Source organism: Rhinolophus ferrumequinum, chromosome 19 (assembly GCF_004115265.2).
Source record: "Rhinolophus ferrumequinum isolate MPI-CBG mRhiFer1 chromosome 19, mRhiFer1_v1.p, whole genome shotgun sequence".
In the NCBI taxonomy this organism is placed as follows: Eukaryota; Metazoa; Chordata; class Mammalia; order Chiroptera; family Rhinolophidae; genus Rhinolophus; species Rhinolophus ferrumequinum.
The window spans coordinates 58,178,709-58,199,371 of record NC_046302.1 but is presented as its reverse complement, the minus strand read 5'-3'; positions in this window follow the sequence as shown (position 1 = coordinate 58,199,371).

Sequence of the window (20,663 nt, the reverse complement as noted above, 5' to 3'; positions counted from 1 at the left end):
CTGGCATCTTGGAATTCAGTGATTTACCTTCTTCTCTTTAAAACATAAAATACTGTCTGCAAAGTGTCCTGCTGTGACCTCCTGTGGGCTGCTGGGACCTCCTGTGCCACCTAGAGCCGGTAGCTGGAGCTCTCTGGGCCCCAGGTGGCTGTCCGGCTGCAGCGCCAACAGGAAACCTTACCCTCCTCACTCCATGTTTCCAGAACATTGTGAAAATTAATGAAATGATGCCTGTGAAAATCAGAAGTCCTCAGAAGGTGGGACAGTAACAACATGTCTTATTCTTCCCTGTCACGGGGAGCTTGCACACACACAGTGCACCCCCACTGAAGGGGTACATGTTTGTGTACACAGACACTCGTGTCTTTATGAGAGTTCATAAAACTCAAACAGCATTCATCGATTTCTGTCTTATTGTAAAGGGAAAAAAAAGCAATAAAGTGTACCCAGTACATAAAAACGCTTAAAAACTCTCCCCTTACCAATAAAAATATGCTTAGCTAGCTATAGCCATTGCCATTTTGTTGAAGATCTGCATGTTAACAACATCTGTCCCTCCACTCCCCCGCTAAAAAAGGGGGTGGGCCAGGATTCTTTGCTTCCAGGAACTCTATGCCCCTTACAATCATCAAGGTTTTCTGTAATGGCAACAGAAACCCAAAGCAGTGCCCCTCAAAGCCTCTCAGATTTAGTAATAGTTGTCTAGACATTTCACTGTACTTTGGTAGCAAATTGAGATTAAGATGCAACGTTCCTAATATTCCCCTGTGAAGACCATCACATTATATGGACCTTTCTGTGGGAATACCTCTCGTGATAAATACAACTTCATTTACTGCTTTTACTTGGCTTTGCAGTATTTTCTGACTTGGCAGCAATGTGATATATTAAAAGAACTAGTGAACATGACTTGGCCAAAATCACCTAGCTTCTCTGAGTCTCAGTGTCCTCCCTGGTCAACTGGGCAACCGCCTGGAGGAGTTGCAAGCACCGTCATGAGATCTGTGAGCTGAGGTCTCATACCTTGGCATTTTATTTTATTAGGCTCTCAAAATTAACAGCTCTCTTCTCTCGTCTGTGGTGATTTTAAAATTTCCAAATTTATTGTCTGATGTACTTTACTTAATTCACGAATGTGTAAGTTAAACTTTGCATTAGTGAAAGATGTTTGGAAAAGGCATTAGATCATCAAGGTTTAAGAGTAGTTTCCTTTCTCTCAGATGGATGGGATGAAAATACAAGCCCCTAAGTACAATTATTAATTTCCTACCATGTAAGCCTTCAGATATGTATTCAGTATGTCTCAAGATTATTGACTCCTACAGCTACACTCACACACACTCATACACACACACCGCACACATGCACACTCACACACGCACGTACACACATACACACTCATACATGCATGCACACATACACAGTAACATCAGTTGTTCCAAGGAGCAAAGATGAGGATGTGCCATGCAGAGGTGAAACAGCTCTGACTTCCTGATTTAACGCCGCTGCTCAAACGCCTTCTTTTACAAAAAAGGGAAGAACCAAGACATGGTAGTTCAGAACCACAGAGTACACTCTTGATGGGAAGATGGAATTTGTGGAAGCTTTTGTGGAGAAGCTACCTTACTTTTAAAAGATCTTCCTATTAATGAAAATAATCCACAAATACATAATTAGCGTCTTTTCATACATGTGTATAGGTTAAAGTTAATATGGTTTAGATAAATGAGCAAGTCATTTTTTATAACCCTTCCCAAATCGACACACATATCAAAATAAAAACGTGTCTTCTCAATGAACTTGAAGGTATTTTAAAGGCATATATACACTTGGCTTGCTATGATTATATCATTTTTGATTTCTGTTGATCCTATTTTATAGTAATTTATTTAGATTTCCTCCAAGAGACTCAAAATCAAACGTCCAACAAATTACACTGAGATGAAACTAGATATTTCTAATGTATTTTAAACAATTGGTAAATCACCTACATTGGCTTATCTCATCTGAAATTTGCTGATCCTGCTTCTGAATGCTAATCACGATGCTGGCATTCTATTTATATCATTTAATCTTATATCTGCACATGAATTACTGCCATGCAGCCCAGTGTAACTTATTCTAAGCTTCACTGAATATTTGTACCAGTGGAAAAGGGGCGTGACTTCGCAGGTGGCTGGCACGAAGGAAACCTATTCTGCAGAGCCTCCGATGTGGCAGGTGGCAGCACACTGCATGAGAAGCTCTCCTCTATGCAAGACACTGTACCCAAGACGAGTAAATATGGGTAAAATGGGGGGGTGCTGTCAGTCCATGTGTTTCTTGAGCAAAGAAGATAAAATTCTAGATATTACAGTATAGAAACCCTCACTCCTATACTGTTGTTCCGAGATTTACATTATCTACAGCCACATTTATCACCTATTACAAGGCAGAGATTGTTTACGTGGAGTTAAGAATAATAACGAATAAAAAGTCAATGTGCTTTGCAGGATAAAGCGTCGCTTTCAATCTCCAAGTCTGTTGAGACACTCTGTAGCTTGTGGTAGTGGGTAATTTTCTTTTCCGACCGACCAATCTTGGAGGAGCCTGAAAGGACGCAGGCTGTTTTGTGACCCTCCCCCGCCCCCCACCCGTTATAAAAGCATGTTTTCTGTAAATAGAAGGGTGGACTGTGTTTATAGAAGTCAGAACAGGTGGTGCAATGAGAATTTGTCAGAGTCCTCCTGATATTACAATGATCGTTGGAATTTTCAGGGCACAATCTCTAACCGTCTACCTTCTAAAGACACGTGAAAGATCTCAATAGCGGCATTTTACAGGGAGTTTTGGTAACACTGGTTTTAGTTTTTGTAACACTGGGTTTTATTTTGTTTTAGACCAAAATATCCCTTTATTGTTCTGAGGACATATTAGTTTTTTACTTAGGTCTATATACTATCTATATTTGGGTGACATAGCCCCCAAGATAGAATAAGTGAACCTAATTTAAATTATATGTACCTCCTTGAATTAAGCTACCACTTTGTTACAAATTTTCTCTTTGCTTCTTCTTTTATACATCCCCCGCCCCCCATTTATCATCTTTCCTAACCACCTGAAATGGATGGCTTAAAATAACTACACTCATAACCCTCCTCCTACCCAACCCCCATAAATACCACCGACAAGTTATTTGGGGAGAAATACAGGTCTTGCATATATTATTGAGCGCTTCATTTACAAAGTTCCTTCTCTGTTTGGATTCACCAAGGCCATCGCTAATTTAAAACACCTCACAACTGTCGATGGCTAAACTATGGGCATTTTTGGTTGGCAGCTTTGTTTAAATAACTCATGACAGCCATGAAATAGCAGTTCCCAGCCAGAGAGAAAGAAGTCTTCATTACCTCCTTACCCCAAACAAGTGCTTGATGCACAGCTGCTCCGAGTCATCCTGCTGTGTTAGTTCAGCGTTTTACAGCCCTTACAGCCGTTTACTATGATGATGGTTGGTAAGTCCAGTGCGTTTCACTGTACTTTCAAAAACACAACAGCACTAAGCTCAAATATTTAAGGCAACCCAAGGCACACGGTCATTAACAAAAACAAACTTCAGAGGCAGCCTTAGGGTCTAGACTTTACAAACTCGTTTCTTCGTGTGTTTCAGCTGTATTGTAAAACATTCCAAAACAAGGCAGTTATTTTTATTGTATGAAAATGACCATAGACAGATTCCTGAAGACAAAAGCAACAAAGGCCTTTTAATATCACTGTTCATTGGTGGAATAACTCATGGTAATACTCAACAGAAGAAAAAGTATCCAAAATGCTGGCTAGGTTATTGGTTTGCAGGGATCTTAAAATTTAAGTGCTTTTTTTTTTTTTTTTTGGCTCCCAAAGTCATTTACCCCTCAAGTAGTCATTTGAACACAGGATAATGAGGAGATCCTTCACAAATCATAAATCAGATACTGACTTAGTGGATTCTCATCGCCACTTACGGTAGCTTTCACATTAGTTTATTTGAAAGTATCTAGCACAGAAAATTATATGGTTGCTCTTCTCTTTCCTCATTTTTTCTTTCCTCTTGGCTACATCTAGTAATTTTTTATTCATATTACTTCATACTTGGTGCATTCCACATTTATACAAATCCCTAAGTACATACAGGCTGCATACCCGCAGAGGTATCCTTACTGGGACTCTGGTCTGAATTAGGAGTGTAGGCAGTCCACGGGTTGGTTCTTTGTTCCCACTTTGCTGCGTACAGTGACTTGTATTCATTTTACCACTAATACCTAAGCTATCCCTTCATGTTTGTCACAAACACACACATGCACAACAATCATCGAAAATGGGCTAAAGTCCACAATCAAGAAATTAGAAGGTTTCTATCTAAGTGAATTCAGTGTAATGGCGGATGTTTTAGTGCGTTGCAGCTGTCCTCATGAGGGGCTGTTGGTTCACGATGCGATGTTTGTTGAACCTCACCAAATGATAAATTGGGACTCGTTCTGCTCCCTTGCCCCAAAGCTATTTATTTTTCTTTTAAAAGCTCTCTATAATGTTTCCTTAATGTGGATGGTAAAATAAATAAACCTTTAGGTTCAAATGTAAGTGTCAATGTGGAATCCACTAATTTGCTGACTGTTGATGAAAATTAAGCAGTCTGTAAACTTCATACATGATGGATGCATAAATCTAGCTCTACCAAAATGTCAAGGAATGCGACACGTGGTTTTTGAATGAATAAATGCATACAGTATGATATTAAGTGATGAGGCTGATTTTCATAAACATTACACCAAATCTTTGAATGTTAAAATGGCTATCACCCTATTCTGAGGCATCAACTAAAGAAGCTATAGATGGACTCATTTTCAGGAATTCCTTCAAAGCTTACACCACATCTTGTAAACTCTTCTCAGTAGTGGAAAATTTTGTCCCTCTAAAAGTATACTTGAGTTTTTGGTTAACGTCTGAGTGATCCACCATGTCAGCACAACAAGACAGATCAGAAACAATTGAATGGCAAGTGCATTCTGAAGCAAACTGGGTGGTGAAGGTACGCATCATAGTTTCCCATTTGACACAATACGGGAGTTCACATCCGAATGGCCTCCAAATGCCTTGATATCCTATTACACTTAGAAAACTAAATGGAGTATACCACCACTGTAATAGAAATATGTTGATACTTTCTCTGAAAAGCGCTGTAGGTATTGCATAAACCTAGTTGTGCTGGTCCTCAGCTCTCGCCATTTACTGCGTGCCGTTGTGGTATTTTATCATGATTCCTGTGCTTGTCTTTTATAATGATATTTCCTTCATCATATCATAAACAGCTGGAGGGCAGGGATAACGTCTCACTTATGATTATAACTCTCACTGTGCTCAGCATAATTCTGTACACCTAATATGTGCTCAATAAGTGTGCACCGATTAAATGCAAGGTGATTTACTAAAGGTGCTGGGTGGGTACTGGAACGTTGAGGTCTCCACTGATGACCCATCTCTTGAGTCTTTGTTCTCTGGCTCCTTGGCTCAGTGCTGGTCACCCTTTTCTTCCTAAAGTGTTATTTTATCCCGCTCGCTCGGAAAGACCAAAACAAATGTCTAGACTTTGCTGTGTGTCCCGCTCATCATTCACCGTGTTTGGCACCACCTTCCCAGAAATTTTCCTCATGTTCAAATTTTCTTTCAGAATGTGATCATCCGTCTGTTGGTCTAAATTTAACTCTTCAGCCATCATTCTCACGGTTAACCATGTAATTGAATCAGCCACATCGCTGATCTTTTCAGCATTTTCTTTGGTCCTCTGCATGACAGCATGATAGTTCGCCACCTGGGACGTCTTCTCACCTGCTCTAGGATCTCCTGGGGCCGCCAAAATGTCTTGCTCTTGATATTTCTTCTTTCACAATGCCAAGGTTTTCACTTGTGGATTTGTTTTACTTCCTGAAAATTCTATCATTTGCACCAAACAATGATTACGAATTTATCCCACAACGTGGAACTGTATACTCTGCCACTCTCAGGTGCTCATACAAAGCTCACTTGTCCTTCCTTCAGGTACTGATCTTCAAGGTAAAATTTCCATAACGTACTCCAAAGCTGTGTCTATATAAGATAAACAATGAAAGAGGTTTCATTCTTCATAGGTTCACATTGTAAATATACACACATAAGAGGAAGAGTTTGTTTTTGTCGTTGTCTTTCCACAATGACAAGCTACGTTCTTTCCTGATGGCTTCAGAATGAATGTCCTCTTCTACTGTGTTTCCCCCAAAATAAAACCTAACTGAAAAATAAGCCCTAGCATGATTTTTCGGGATGACATCCCCTGCACACAAGCCCTAATGCATCTTTTGGAGAAAAAAAATTAATGTAAGACTCAGTTTTATTTTCAGGAAAACATGGTAGTCATGAGGGAAATGCAAATCAAAACCACAGCGAGATATCACCTCACTCTTGTCAGAATGTCTATTATCAAAAAGACAAGAAATAACAAGTTTTGGGAAAAATATGGAGAAAAGGGAACCCTGTTCACTGTTGGTGGGAATGTAAATTGGTGCAGCCACTATGGGAAATGGTGTGGAAGCTTCTAAAAAATTAAAATAAGACCCGGTCTTATTTTTGGGGAAACACGGTATGCTGCCTGCATTTTGAAACTGTTGTACTTTAGCGTTCCTTCTACAGTGAGGACCCATGGAATCTTCTACATTTCAGTGGCACTTGAGCATTTTAGGAAATTAATCTGACAAAAATAGGTTAAAGGTTCTAAGTTGAAAAAGTAGGAATCCAGTGCCCACTTTGTCCCCAATAAATCAGTGCCTCCTAAAGTTCTCATAAACTTTTCACATCCTAAGATGAGGCACTCACTTTGTCAATGAGGTAACATGATACCAGATTTAATATTAGCCAAGAAGGAAGTTGAGATGCCAGCAGATTACTCCTGGGGAATGTAAAATACACGCTTTAAAAAATATTACTTTATGAGTAAGCACCAAATTGTGAAATGGTTAACAAGGAAATTTCTTGTTTAGTAAATTATATATTGTCCAATGATTCATGGAGCTATTGAGCTCCTGGAGGACTTCCTATGGACCGCCTATGGAGTTCACATACAATCCTGTCACTTTAGAGATGACAGGAATGCTCGTGTTTAGCTGATCTGTCCAGGGCTACACAGCCAGGACAGGCAGGATGGAAACAGGTGAAGGATGCATGGCGCCCTGCACGCGTCTTTCCCAGCCAAGAGGTGTTGACCACTGAGCTACGTCTTAATCGAATGTGGTCTCTGCCTTTTCAGAGTTTGCAACTATGTAACATTATGAGAGTAACATTATGTCAGCATAAGTACAGTGGTACCTCGGTTTTCGAACTTAATCCATTCTGGAAGACCCTTCGAGTTCTGAAACGTTCAAAAACAGCTGACAGCTAAGCCTCAGGATCTTGCACTCAGCGGAAGCCATGTGACATGTTCGACTTCCGAGGTGTGTTCGAAAACCAAAGCATTTACTTCCGGGTTACAGCATTCGTAAACCAAAATGTTCGTCAACGGAGACATTTGAAACCCGAGGTACTACTGTATAACAAAAAGCTCATACACATTCATTACTTAATTAAATTAACATTTAGTAAGTATCTGCTATATATCAGACTCTACTAGATATTGTAGATTTAAGGAAAAGTACAATCCAGTATTTTCCCCCAAGGAGACCAACATGGAGTGGATAATTCTAATTCATTTTATTCCATGGCCGTAAAGTGGTGGACACCAGGGATACAGGTGTGAGGCTTAGAGCTTTCAGCCAGGCGATGGTGGCAAACAATCATGAAATGAGGAGAACCATGAACAGTCAAGCAGAAGTGGTACTCGATGTCTCTGGGTGTGTTTTGGTCTATGCGTCTGGGTCCATTTGTGGAGAGACTAACTGTTGGTTTGTAAGTGTGCACACACAAAAGCAAGCAGAAGCACTTGTCGGAGGGTCTCTAAGCAGAGTTATCCTTTTATTTGAGTGTCAAGTATCAGACAGGGATTGAAAAATTCAGCCACAGGCCACAGATACAGCTTTTTTTTTTTAATACCACATTAAAGTGTTTATATTGCATTCTGTGTCACAGAAGTTAAAAGGAGAATAAGAATGAAAAAGTAAGTGATCAAGGGGTGAATATGAATGAATTAGGAAACATTCTATGGAAGACATTTGAGCAATAGTTTCGGGCATTCCTGGTGGAAACACTGAGTGAGGATGGAGAGAGACAGGAAAGCATGGATCCTGGTGTAGAAGGATGGAGAACCTGGTAGGATCGGGGCACAGAGAAGAAATGGTTCTTGTCCACGCTCATCCATCCTATTCTCAGAGGTGCAGGGTGCACAGAGGAGCAGAAGTCATCCAGCAGGAAGCTCCTCGTTAACGAACTGACCACTTATAACGTAGTTGTCGTTGTTTCATGTAATGGTTTATTCATTTCCATTGAGTCAAAGATACACAGAGGCTCAGACAATACAATGCAAAGAAAATACAACTGAATTATACAGAGAAATTATAAAAGCTGTAAAATACAACTTCTAGTATTCAATAAAAGTGATATTGAAGAATTGCTTAAATCTCACACAACGACATTTACAAAAAGAATTTGGCAGTTAACAGTTAATTAACTTGACACTAGAAAAACTCTGTAAGAAGGATGATATGATAGGCTCTTCTAAAGAAAATTATACAGAGATCAAATGATTAACTAAGAGATCTTTGGGGGAAATGATGAAGACCCGAGATATTTGCTTTCAAATGTGATGGTTCTTATGCAGCAGAAGTAAACATGAAGACAAGGATGCAGTAGCATCCTATCATAGAAAGTTGTCGGAAAAGTTTTTACCCCCAAAATAATTATTTTTATTCTAGGAACTTTTTTTTTTTTAATTTGTAACTATAACTGGATTGTTGCTACATATAAGACAAAATACATTTATTTTCATGCTTTCCCCCCTAGTTCTGATAAAATGTCATTTTCAGAAACTATGTCACATGGCATATTGGTCATTGATTTAGAGGATTCGCCTTAAGTTAATTCAGCACCAGTCATCCACAGTCCACGAGATGCTCCAGGGTGTCGGGAAGCCATTCAACTGCTAGTAAAGCAGTTTCTCTCCTGATTCAGTCCAAGGATGGCTACACATTCGTCCTACATGGATGAAGGTCAAGTCCCACACGTAACGTCTGAGGCCCTCTCTCGAGGATACCTGGCAGGTTATTCAATGCTCCGCCTCCCCCAGTCTCATGAAGTCTACGTTCAGCCATAAGAGACACTTGTCAGAACGGTGGCAATGTCCCCATCGTCTGTAATTGAGGCCCTTCCTGGCACTCATCATTTATTTAACACAATTATTAGAAAAATAATTATCAAATACTGACTGAGGGGTTACCTGTTCCAGGTGGTGGGTTACACACTAAGGATAGAGTTGTCATCAGTAAAAGCCATCAGCCCTGCTGTCATGAGATGGGCACACTGGGGGCTGAGACCAAAGATAACAAACAGCAAACAGACTGGTGGGCAGTCACAAGCCATGATAAAGTCGCTGCAAGGAAAGGACCAATTTCTGTGAGTGAGAACATGCCTGCCATTGGGGGCCCGTCCAGTAGGGGTTGGGGCAGCTGTGCAGGGGAAGGAAAGGCTTGCCATGTCAACTGGCATGTTACAGCTCCGAGGGAAGCCCACGCCTGCCACCTCTGCCTTTTGAACTGGGATACATCCTTTCCTACGACTCGCACACTACTTCCCGGAATTTAAAAACCTCCTTGCTCTGTCCTATCCTACTGTGCTTCGCTTTATACTTGTACTTGCAGAGTTAGGGCGTGACTTTCCAAAGTGTGTCCTGGAAGCACTGATTCTGTGGGACACCACAGTGGTGTGCCAGTAGATGTTTAGCTCTCTGGGAAGAAAAGGGCTATGGCCTGATATGTAGCCAAAGGGATTTATTCACAGGCACTGGGGCTTTCAGCATTACAGAAGCATCTTCACATCCTGAAGTAGCTGCAGAAACTTTATGTCCTACTCCAATGTGCAGGTCACATCTCCTCCACACCTGCTCCTCCCCACACGTTCTCTGTCTCAGTAAACAGAGTCTCCCAGTCTCCAGGAGCCAAGGCCATCCCAGGCTCCTCGTTTTTGACAGAAGGAACAGCCTCCCTCCCAACTCCTTACTGACACACAATCCATAGCGGCTCTACCACTTTCTGACCTCCCTAACCTGTCTCATTTCCAAGCCCTCTCGTAAACCCACCGCCACCTCTCCTCTGTTTCCCTGCAGTGGCCTCCTACTCATTTCTCTGCCTCTAAGCTTCTCTGAAATTCTTCCTCCTGGGAGCCACCAAAGTGGCAGTGTTGAAATTAAAACAATGTGTGTTTATCTGATCTAAGCTGAGAATCAGTTTGAACAGGTGGAGGAACAGCCTTCCCACCTGGGTGTGGTCAGCATAGAGACCCCCCAGGTGACAATACGCTCAGGCCTTGGGCTCCCTGGCCAGTGCCACGCACACATGACCAAGCCTGTGCAGGCTCTGGGTAAATTCCCACCGTTAGCCGTCATGGAGCCGTGAGGACAGCACCCGCACGCATCTCGGCTGCACTCCATACCGGATGTGTGACGGGCGGCAAGTCACCTGGATGCCTGGACCTCAGTGTCCTCATTGGTGAAATGGGATACTAATACTCAGAACCTTCTAGGGTTGTTGCAAATTTTAACTAAGATAGCATGTGTAAATGGCTTAGCCCAATGGCAGGCCTGGAAAGGACGGATTAATGCCATGACTGCTGTTATTTTCAGTGTCCGTTTAGACAAAGAGTAACTGTGAATAAATGATGATATTTGGCTTTACCCAATGTAAATACCCGACTCGGAGCTTCCTTTTACCATGTTTCCCTGAAAATAAGACCTAGCCAGACCATCAGCTCTAATGCGTCTTTTGGAGCAAAAATTAATATAAGACCTGGTATTATATTATGTTAGATAAGACCCAGTCTTATAGTACAGTAAAATAAAACCAGGTCTTATATTAATTTTTGCTCCAAAAGATATTAGAGCTGATGGTCTGGCTAGGTCTTATTTTCGGGGAAACAGGGTATTATTTCATGTGAGAAGAACGTGATTCTCCTCTTACCACATACAGAACTTATGCTGAGGGTCAGAGGAAGTACCTGCAGCCCACAATGGAAACTGCTCCCCGGTGAGCAGATGCGTCTGAAGTCCTGGCAGTGACCGCTCTACTCTCCCAATGAGTGTCCATCCACGTCAGCTGCGTGGCAGGATGAGGAAGGAATGATGGAGGTTGAGTTGTGCTGTCCAGCCTCTGTCAGAGCCCAGCAGATTTCACAGGTGCTCCCTCAGGGGGAAAAGGGGAAGTAAGGAGGGAGACCCCCCCACGTGATTGTTCCAAAACAGAGACCTCATGCTAGATGCCCGCACTGTGCAAGTTTGAGTGTTCTCCCTCAAACATCACACCTTTCCTCCCCGAAAACAAAGATTAGGCGTCCAATGGTAACCCTTTGCCCGACGCCTGCCCCTCACTGTGGATGTTCATTCGCCATCACGCGATGCTCCTTCCTTGGGGTCCGCGGAGGGAGCCATGCTGTGTTTCCTGTATGCTTTCGGGATGTCGGTGATTTGTTTCCGTTTCCCACGTCTTTTTGTTACCATGTTTTCAAGTTCCTTTCTCTCTGACGACGACGACGGCACCCTCTTCCTTGCAATATGGTGTCTTCCAGGTGCTGGGGGAGAGGAATCCCAAATCTCAAGCCTGTCAGGACTGTGTATAAAACAGGAGCGCATGAGCCCTAAACGAACACCCAGGGGCTGATGACATGTGCAGGACATGCTGACGTTGTCTCTGGCCGCATCTGATTCAGTTGCTCAGAGAGTTTTGCTTCTTCACTAATTCACCGCTAATCCCTCGTGTGCATACTGTGCTGGGACGAGGACGACGGTGGGAAAACCTGCAGCTGCTGTTTCTGAAGGAGACAATGCTGGAGGGGCGCTGCCTTCTGCTCCCCAGCCCCTCACCTCCTGGGACCCCACAGGGCTCTGCGCGGTCTGCCCGAGACCCAGTCCCGAATGACGTTCACAACTGTGACCGGCCCTCCAGGCAGGAGCCAAGATTCCATACAAAGGACGGGGAGAGAGGCCACATAGGAAAAGAAAAGGACATCATACTGGTCCCTGCACAGACAAAAGTTCCCGTGGCCTGTTCCCACGGAGCCGTCCAGCACGGGACAAGACCCACTCCCAGCTCCAGCTGAGAGCAGACGGTCTCCCCTGGGGAGGAGCCCAGGAGCCCGTTACGTGAGGATGGAGAGCAATTTCAGTGAACACGCACCTGTGTGTCCAGGGTGCAGCCCGGATTGCCGGTGGTCCATTAGCCACCCCACTCACATTACAAACACCCATGGGTAGAAATGTAGATGAAGACGGGCCCTCAATGTTAAATTAGGTGGAAGCAAATGGAACGCTCTTGATTTTCACTGTTAGGTCAGCCAGGTCTCCAGGGTGCTCAGGGCACACACTGACCCGGCAGCATTGCCTTGCCTGCCCCCTTCATCCATGAAGTGGGCTGACTGTGTGTGGGCGTGCGAGCCGCTCAGAGGAGTTTGATTCCCTTATTACATGTATTAGCCATGTAACTTAGAGCAAACACTTGGCCTCTCTGGACACAAATGCAGATAAAATGCAAATGCTAAAATCTGTCTTGTAATTTTATTGACACATTAAATGGAGGAGCGAAGGTAGTGTGCCGACAAGAGTAGGTGTTCAATAAATATGAGCAGTTGGTACCATAACATCCTACCTGCTTGAGTATAAAGAAAAACAAAATGGTCTGTAGCACTGAATACCCAGGAAGGCAAAGGGGAAGAGTGTACTTAATGACGAGCTACTTTAATTTCTATCTATCTTCCCAGGAAAGAAACAGTCATAGGAAGTGACATCTATATGTTTGCTCAGTTTCTGCAAAGTAATTAATGTTTTCATCAGGTTCAAAAAAAATCTCAATCAGGCCTGGGAGCTCTTAGAAGATAGATCCATTTTTCTCATCTGGCCTATTTGGAAAACTAAGGATGCGTGTTGCGTCTGCTGGCTGGCTTCCTTGATTCACGCCCGTGGGGAGGGCCTGGTTTTAAATCCGTGCCAGCCAGCCCCCGGCCCTCATCACAGTCCTGGGGGGCGTGTCATTCAGTGATGGTGTCTTACTTGTTCTGCCTTCATATAAGGGGATATCTTTGCATACACAGGTGGCTGGGGTCATAAACAAAACGTAGCAGGCTTTTGAGTTAGAACTAGAAGTTGTGTCTACATACATACCTACAAGTTTGAAAAGGAACTCACTGTTCTTCACTTTTTTATTTTTCGTGCTTTTACTTTGAGACTGGTTCCAGGATCTGTTCCCAATGAGCCCTAACTTTTGTCCATGCAGGGCTCTGCTAGGAGGGGAGAGCCCTGACGTGATGGCCCACATCTTCAGGTTCTTTACCAGTAAAGCAGAGATAATAACACTCACGGGACAGAAGCAAGTGACTTACCATTGGTTAGTTCACAAGTGTCGGCTCACTTCAGTTTGGGGTGATCTGTTTGTATTTAATTAATTCTACAGTAATACCTACCTATGTGTTACCCTTTGATGAAAACTGGCCCTGAAACTTGGCAAAATATTAGAGCTTGTGTTCTGCAAAGAGAAGAACACTTACTAAGTTCGTGACATGTCCATTTGCTCACACTGCAATTCATGCAAGTGGGTAGTGGTGTGTTTAGCTAAATCCATGTGCGTTGATTTGAGGTCTCAGCATAGGAAAAGTACCACCAGGGTAAAGGGAGCTGAGTTTCCTGGTGTGAGACGTAGGGCATGTGAAAGTCAAACACCGTCCCATTTCAGTAATGGCCTGAACAGCCTATAAGATCGTCTCAAAAATCCCCATAAAGCAAACGTCATGGTAGTCACTTAAGCCTGTGCAATTTGATCTCCCTGCATGACAAGGACTTTCTAACTCAGTCGTGTCAGGTGTTCAACAGACCCCCAGGAACACCGATTATGTGGGTACTTTTCACTGTCCTGCAGACATGGCTCCCAGAGGCTGTTATTCCTACATGGCATTATCATTTTATATTTATCTTGATATCATTCTCCAAATCCTTAATAGTTTTTAGCATTTAGGAGTAATGATTTCTTGCTCCAGATCTTTTTATAAACGTTAATGATTAATCCCCATCGGCTTCTATGGAAGGGATGTGTAGGTGGTTTCAGGACTGTAGACAGGCAGGCTAATTCCCGCACTTTGACTTAGCTAAACCAGAGGATTCGACCAGTAAGGCATATTCAGGGTTCTTCCTAAATTTTTAACGGCTGCAGAAGAAAAGGAGCACAGTTTCAACATCACTTCCTTGGTTTCCCAGAAGGTGTAGTTGCCCACCACTGAGATGAAGCCCGGGGTTAAAATCCTGTGCTATGCCCCAGACATCAGAACTCAGCTCTGTCCCAGTGCCATGTTGGCAAGACTGGCCCAGGTGATGGGAGCAGGGAAGCCCCTTGGCGCTCGGGCACTTGGGCTTATCGTCTGGCTGACGCTGCTGCAGGGACCACCGAATGGGCAGGTCACCTGGACTCCAGAGCCGTGAAGACCACAGGCTGATTTGTGGGAAGTTTGGAGGGTCATGGCGTGGGGTGAAAGTCCCAGTAATCCTCCTAACAACATTAGGGAGTGTTGGTCAGGCAAGAAGTGACTCCCCAGACCCCTGTTAGAATCCCAGTGGGGAAGGCTCTTCTCTGAGAAAACCAGGTGTAACCCTAGAGGGACAGCTACTGTGACTCGTGTTGAGAAATGCTGCTGCTACAGAGAGAAGTGTGGGGAACAGGTGGGGAAGTGTCCACAGGCGTCTGGATTCCATGGCCACTTTCTAGCCAATTAGCTATAGGAACCTGATGCCCCTGTTTAGACAGCCCCCGCCCGCCCCCCGGGAAGCTGGGAGTCATGGCGCCTGCCTCTGCCACACCAGCTGCTCCTGGAGCACAGGGATCTCGTTCCTGGGCCCGGAAGGGCTGCCTTCGGTTTCCTTTCTTTCTCAGAACAGGAAATAAATTGGCAAAGACTGGAGAAAGTCAATGGTCCTTTCCAAATCTTCAGGTACTGGCTCCCTGGTTTGTCCAGCAGTTACTGTAAGAGGAAACTGAGGCAGGGAGAGGGAGAGAGAGGGGGGAGAGGGAGGGAGGGAGGGAGGGAGGGAGGGAGGGAGAGAGAGAAAGAGAGGGAGACCAAGAAGGAGAGGGCGAGAGAATGCAGGAGAAGCAGAGAATCTTGAAGGTTTTCGTAAGTACCTGTGAGGTTCATCTTCTCCCTCAGACATTCCAGATTTTAAACTTCCTCTCAGGGAAAGGGTTCCCTGAGATTTTATAATGTCCCTTTCAGTCACCTTTAATGTAGCCTCAGTCCTGGGGTTTCTGGACCTTTACTTGTGTTGAAGGAAAGGCTCTTATAAAAGCCTCCTCCGTCCCTGCAAACCTGCCTCACAAAGTAGAAGTTGGTCCCTGAGAACAGCTGCTGTGGGTGAATCCCCTTCACCTGGAAACAACCCCCGTGGCAGGTGCACTTGTGTGTAAGTGTGGGAGCCCAGGGACACAGAGGCCACCCGGGCCAGTGTGAGCTGGAGGTCTGAGGTCCCTGCTTCCCGACTTCCCTGCATCTCTGAGTTCCCAGACCCAGGGGCTTTGTACTGAGGGGCTGTCCTCAGAGCCTCCGCTCCCCCAGGCCCAATCCTGGCTCTCACACATTCCTCCAGCTGCTCCTGGCTCCTCTCTCTGAGGACTTGTCCCCTCAGGTAACTAGGGAAACTGGTTGCCATAGTAACTTAGACAGGTTTACTCTGCCCGCCTCCCTGGAAGAGCTCCTGCCAGGACTGCACTGGCTGCTGGGAAAACCAGGCCAGGCCAGCCAAGCCCTTCCCACCCTCCGAGCCTCTCTCCCCTTCATTTTCTTCTCCTGCCCTTCCCGTCACCTCTGCCCCCTGTTGCCCTGTAAAAATGAAGATGGGGACCCTGTTCTCACAGGAGCATTTTGGGTGGTTAGCAGGTAATTTAATTCTCTGTGCAGGCCCCTGCTGCAGCGTGGGGCCCGCACTCACTGGGGCAGACAGACTGCACCAAGCTGCTGGCTCCTCAGAGGCTGCGGGCCTGGCCGAGGGCGGTGTGGATGGATGCGGGTTGGCTGGGGGCCGGGCTCCTAGGATAGCTGGGTTTGCCAGACATTTACAGCCAAGCCAGCCAGATTTTTAAAAGGGACTGTCCCACCCTCCCGTCTGTTGGAATCTCTCCGTGACGGTGATGGCAGGGCTGGTGAGCTCCTTGTATCCCATGTCGATTCTAAATGTTTCTAACAACAAATCTGGCACCTCCGTATGGCCTCCCTGGCCTGCCCAGGCTTGTGTTGACAGCCCCAGACAGCACCCAGAAGTGCACGGTGCCCCCCCACTGATGGCTGCTGGGGGCCAAGCGTTGTGCTGGGCAACAGGGACGTGTCCCCAGAAGGGCAGGGCTCCAGGGGCCGCTTCTCTCACTCTCATTCCTTGGGTATCAGAGCAGGTTTTGTGGGACCAAATGCAGAACCCCCAAAGGACACCCTTGGGGGGTCTGCATTCCCTTCCTGTATGTACATAATGTCCCTCACTAGGACACAGTGAGAGTGGGACTGTCAAATGTGGGCTGCGTCCACCTCCCTCTAAAGGAGAGGGCACCCCAATTCTCCCTGCATGTGCTGCGTTTCTGAGTGACTCAGGTCCTGCTCTTCTTAGGAAGCATTTCCCATCAATTTCTAGGACTTGCTGAACAACCTTAAGTGTGTCCCTCACCCAGCATGGCGGCTGGAATCCCTGCCTGCGACTGCTTACGTGTCACACTTCGTGAGAGAAGGCTCTTTCTCTGGCAGAGCAGATGTTTGTGTAAAATTGGTCCTAATATTATATTTGCACAGTGAAAAGTTGGTCAACAAAACAAAGTAACAACGTTCCATATTTTCTGAACCTAAAGGAAAAAAGAAGAAAAGAAATGAAGCTACATGCAACAGGTTTTCCTGGACAATAGACGAGTAAGAAATCACCTAACATTTTATTTTAATAACTGACGTGGGAAATACGGAGAAGTGCAGCGGACTCGCTAACGCAGAGCGGTCTTTAATTCTTCCCAAAGACAAAAAAAAAAAAGTCTTAAAACTCTGAAGAAAAGCAATTTAAGATAAAGTGGGCATCCAAGAGTCATCTGAGCTTCCACTAGCTGGGAGGAAAGACCACACATTGTATCAGCTGTATGGCGACCCTGGCCTCAAATAATCTCCCAGATCATTTCCAACTCCAACATTAGATTGGACGTATGTTTTCTGACATTTCACAAAGCGCTGGGCAAACAACATTTGCTGTCACAGACAATAGGCTGCTTTATTTTTCCCCTAGAAAAGTAATGGGTTTATCTACAGAAGTGTGTTGGGGTTACAGCTGAGGAAAGAGAAAAGAAGGTTCTGAAGGCTTGTCTTTTCTGGGAGCAGTTCTTCCCTGTCGCCAAGTTCCAGAGCCTTGGGAGGGGTTTGACTTCAGAGACAGCTGGCCTGTGACACAGAATGACAGAGCTGCTCATGGAGCATGGACTTGGCTGTCACAGAATCCTGGATCTGCCTCCTAGATCTGCCGTGCACTAGGTGATTAGTTTAACCTATTTCCCCATATATTCTTTCTTTCATTTATTTATTCATCCTATGCTAGATGTGTCAGTGAGCCAAACAGACGAAAAGCCCTGGTCTCATGGGGTTTATATTCTCTTGTGGGAGAAAAACCACAAACAGAATCAAATACACACCATGGCAAGTGGTAGGAGGCAGTTAGGAAAATAGAAAGCAGGGTAGGCAGAGAAGGTCATGGGCAAGGGGAGGGCAGATGGCACTAGAGGCGCCCTAATAAGGTGACCCAAATGGAGTGATGGGCATCTGATGACCATCCCTACAGGATAAAGATCACTAGAGTGCCTTGCTGACAGGTTGGTTCAGGGGACGCAAGGCAATGACCTGCAGGATGCAGGTGAGCGGGTGTAGGTGGCGTTTCCCATAATGCACACGGAGGGAGATCACACTCAGTCTTGCTCTGCACACACTCGACAGGACAGTTCCACAGAGGCCACGGGGCAGCTGCCCCGTGGAGGGACCTTCTCACATCAGATCAACGGAGGGCATTCCGCGGCAGCATGATATAGAAACCAGAAATTGTGGTGAGGACTGCTGTTCCACAGCTGGTAATGGATTATGACATGAGAAGTTTAGGGCCAGAGAATGCCCTGCTCTTTGTAGCAAGGACACGTGCCACCTGTGAGTAGCACAGCTCAGCAGCCAACACTTCCATGTCCACAAAGAAGGTGCAGTTATTGTACCTGCTTTGGGTTGCATTGCATCCCTTAAAAACATGTGGAAGTCTTCACCCCTGGGTCCCTAGAATGTGACTTTATTTTGAAATGGGGTCTTTGCAGATGTAATTAGTTAACTTGAGGTCAAAGTGCATGAAGGTGGACCCTAAACCAATATGACTGATGTCCTTATAAAAAGAGAGGAGGAGTCACAAATGTACAGACATGGCGGGGAGACAGCCACGTGGCGATGGAGGCAGAGATTGGGGTCATGCATCTGGAGTCCAAGGAGCACCAAGGACTGTGGAGGGGCCTGGAGCAGATTCACCCTCAGACCTTCAAAAGGAACCAACTCTGCCAACACCTTCGTCTTCGACTCCTGGCCTACAGAAGTGAGGGGTGGATTTCTGTTCCTTAAGGCACCCACGTTTGTGGTCCTGTGTTAGGGAAGCTCCAGGAAACTGGCACCCCCTCTTACAGATGAAGAATCTATGGCTTAGGGAGCTTGTCTGACTTGTCTCACCTCTACAGCCAATGGAGGACAAACGGGCTGGGATTTCAAGGTCAGCCAGCTGACACACTTGTGCCCATTTATAAACCGAGGACCAGCTGTCCCACACATGAAGATGCACAGAAGCCAGCCAATCAGGGCTTGTAATTCCCCTTCCACCTTGTTTAAAGCTGTCACTCCAACTGAGTAATTGGAAATGACAACTTTATTTTAGGAAACCAATGGCACAAGTATATCCAATATTTTAATCTCAAACGTTAAAGTGTCTGGGTGAGGATGAGGGCACACGCCTGCAAGAGGCAGACGGCATTCCAGGTTTGGGCGCTCTGTTCTCTCACAGCTCCATTCAGCCCCTTCAGAATAGAAGGTACCAAACCCAAGTCTTTAAATGGCAACTGGAAAAACCAAGTCAGAGGCACAGAACACGTAAAGGGGATTTAAGCCTTGGGCGTGTCGTATGCAGTGCAGCCAAATAGCACACCAGTCAGACAATGGGGCGTCCTGATGGATCTGATGCTGCTGACCCCAGGTATGACTGTTCACAGGTGTGCAGGATGGGTCTTCCCTGCTTAGATGGGCGAGTAGTCTGTGCATTCTCCCCAAATCCTGCTGTAAGAGTCGGGGCTTGCCAGAGAAACAGAACCAATAATATGGATAGATACATATAGAAGTGTGGGAATCTCTACCTATGTCTTCATTTGCATATCTATAGCTATATCTATACTGCATCTATATTTATATCTATACTGGGGGTGCCAAAAATATATACACATGACTTGCGTTCATCTTTTGTTATCGGTATATATTGGGTATTACAATTTTAATAGTTTTTTTCCTTTCTTAAAATGTATATACATTTTCATATCTGTATCTATATCATCTATCTATATCATTTATATCTATGTCTATATCTTTTTATATCTATAGCTATATCTATGTCATCTACATCTATATCTGTAGAGATGTTGAAGGTAGATATAGATATCTATCCACCTATCTCTGAAGAGATTTATAATAAGGAAATCACCCACGTGATTATGGGTGGTGACAAGTCACAGGATTTGCTGATGGCAAGCTGAAGACCCAGGGGAACTGATAGTTTAGTTCCAGTCTGAAGGCCCAAGACCCAGGAGAGCGGGTGTTTCAGTTTGAATCCAAAGGCAGAAAAAAGCTGATGTCTCCGTCTGAATGTAGTCAGGCAGGAGGTGCTTCCCCTTGCATGGGGGAAGGTCAGCCTTTTCTTCTATTCAGGCCTTCAACTGATTGGATGAGGCCCCCCACATGAGGGAGGGTAATCTGCTCGACTCAGTCTATAATTCACACGTTAATCTCATCCACAGACATCCTCATAGACACACCCAGAATAATGTTTGACCAAGTGTCTCGGCACTCTGTGGCCCAATCAAATCAACACATACAATTAACCATCACACTTGCTTATTGAGAACTCTTCATTCCTAATTGGACCAGAACTTTTCCATTCAGAAGCATTATGTTGCATGTTTATGTTTTAAAGAAAGACATTTGCTCTCTTTAGCCAGCTCTATATTTTCACTCACTGAGAGTAGCACCTGTTTTTTTCTCCCCTTGATATGTAAGCATGCTATCGGTCTGCTTGACCACTTGTCCCCAAGGCTTATAGATCCTCTGACTTGTTCAGGTTTCAATTTTATTTAAATTTTGACTCTAGCCATTATTTCTCCACCAACCTAAAGGTTCTAGTCTCTGTGTTTGACTCTAATTCCAAC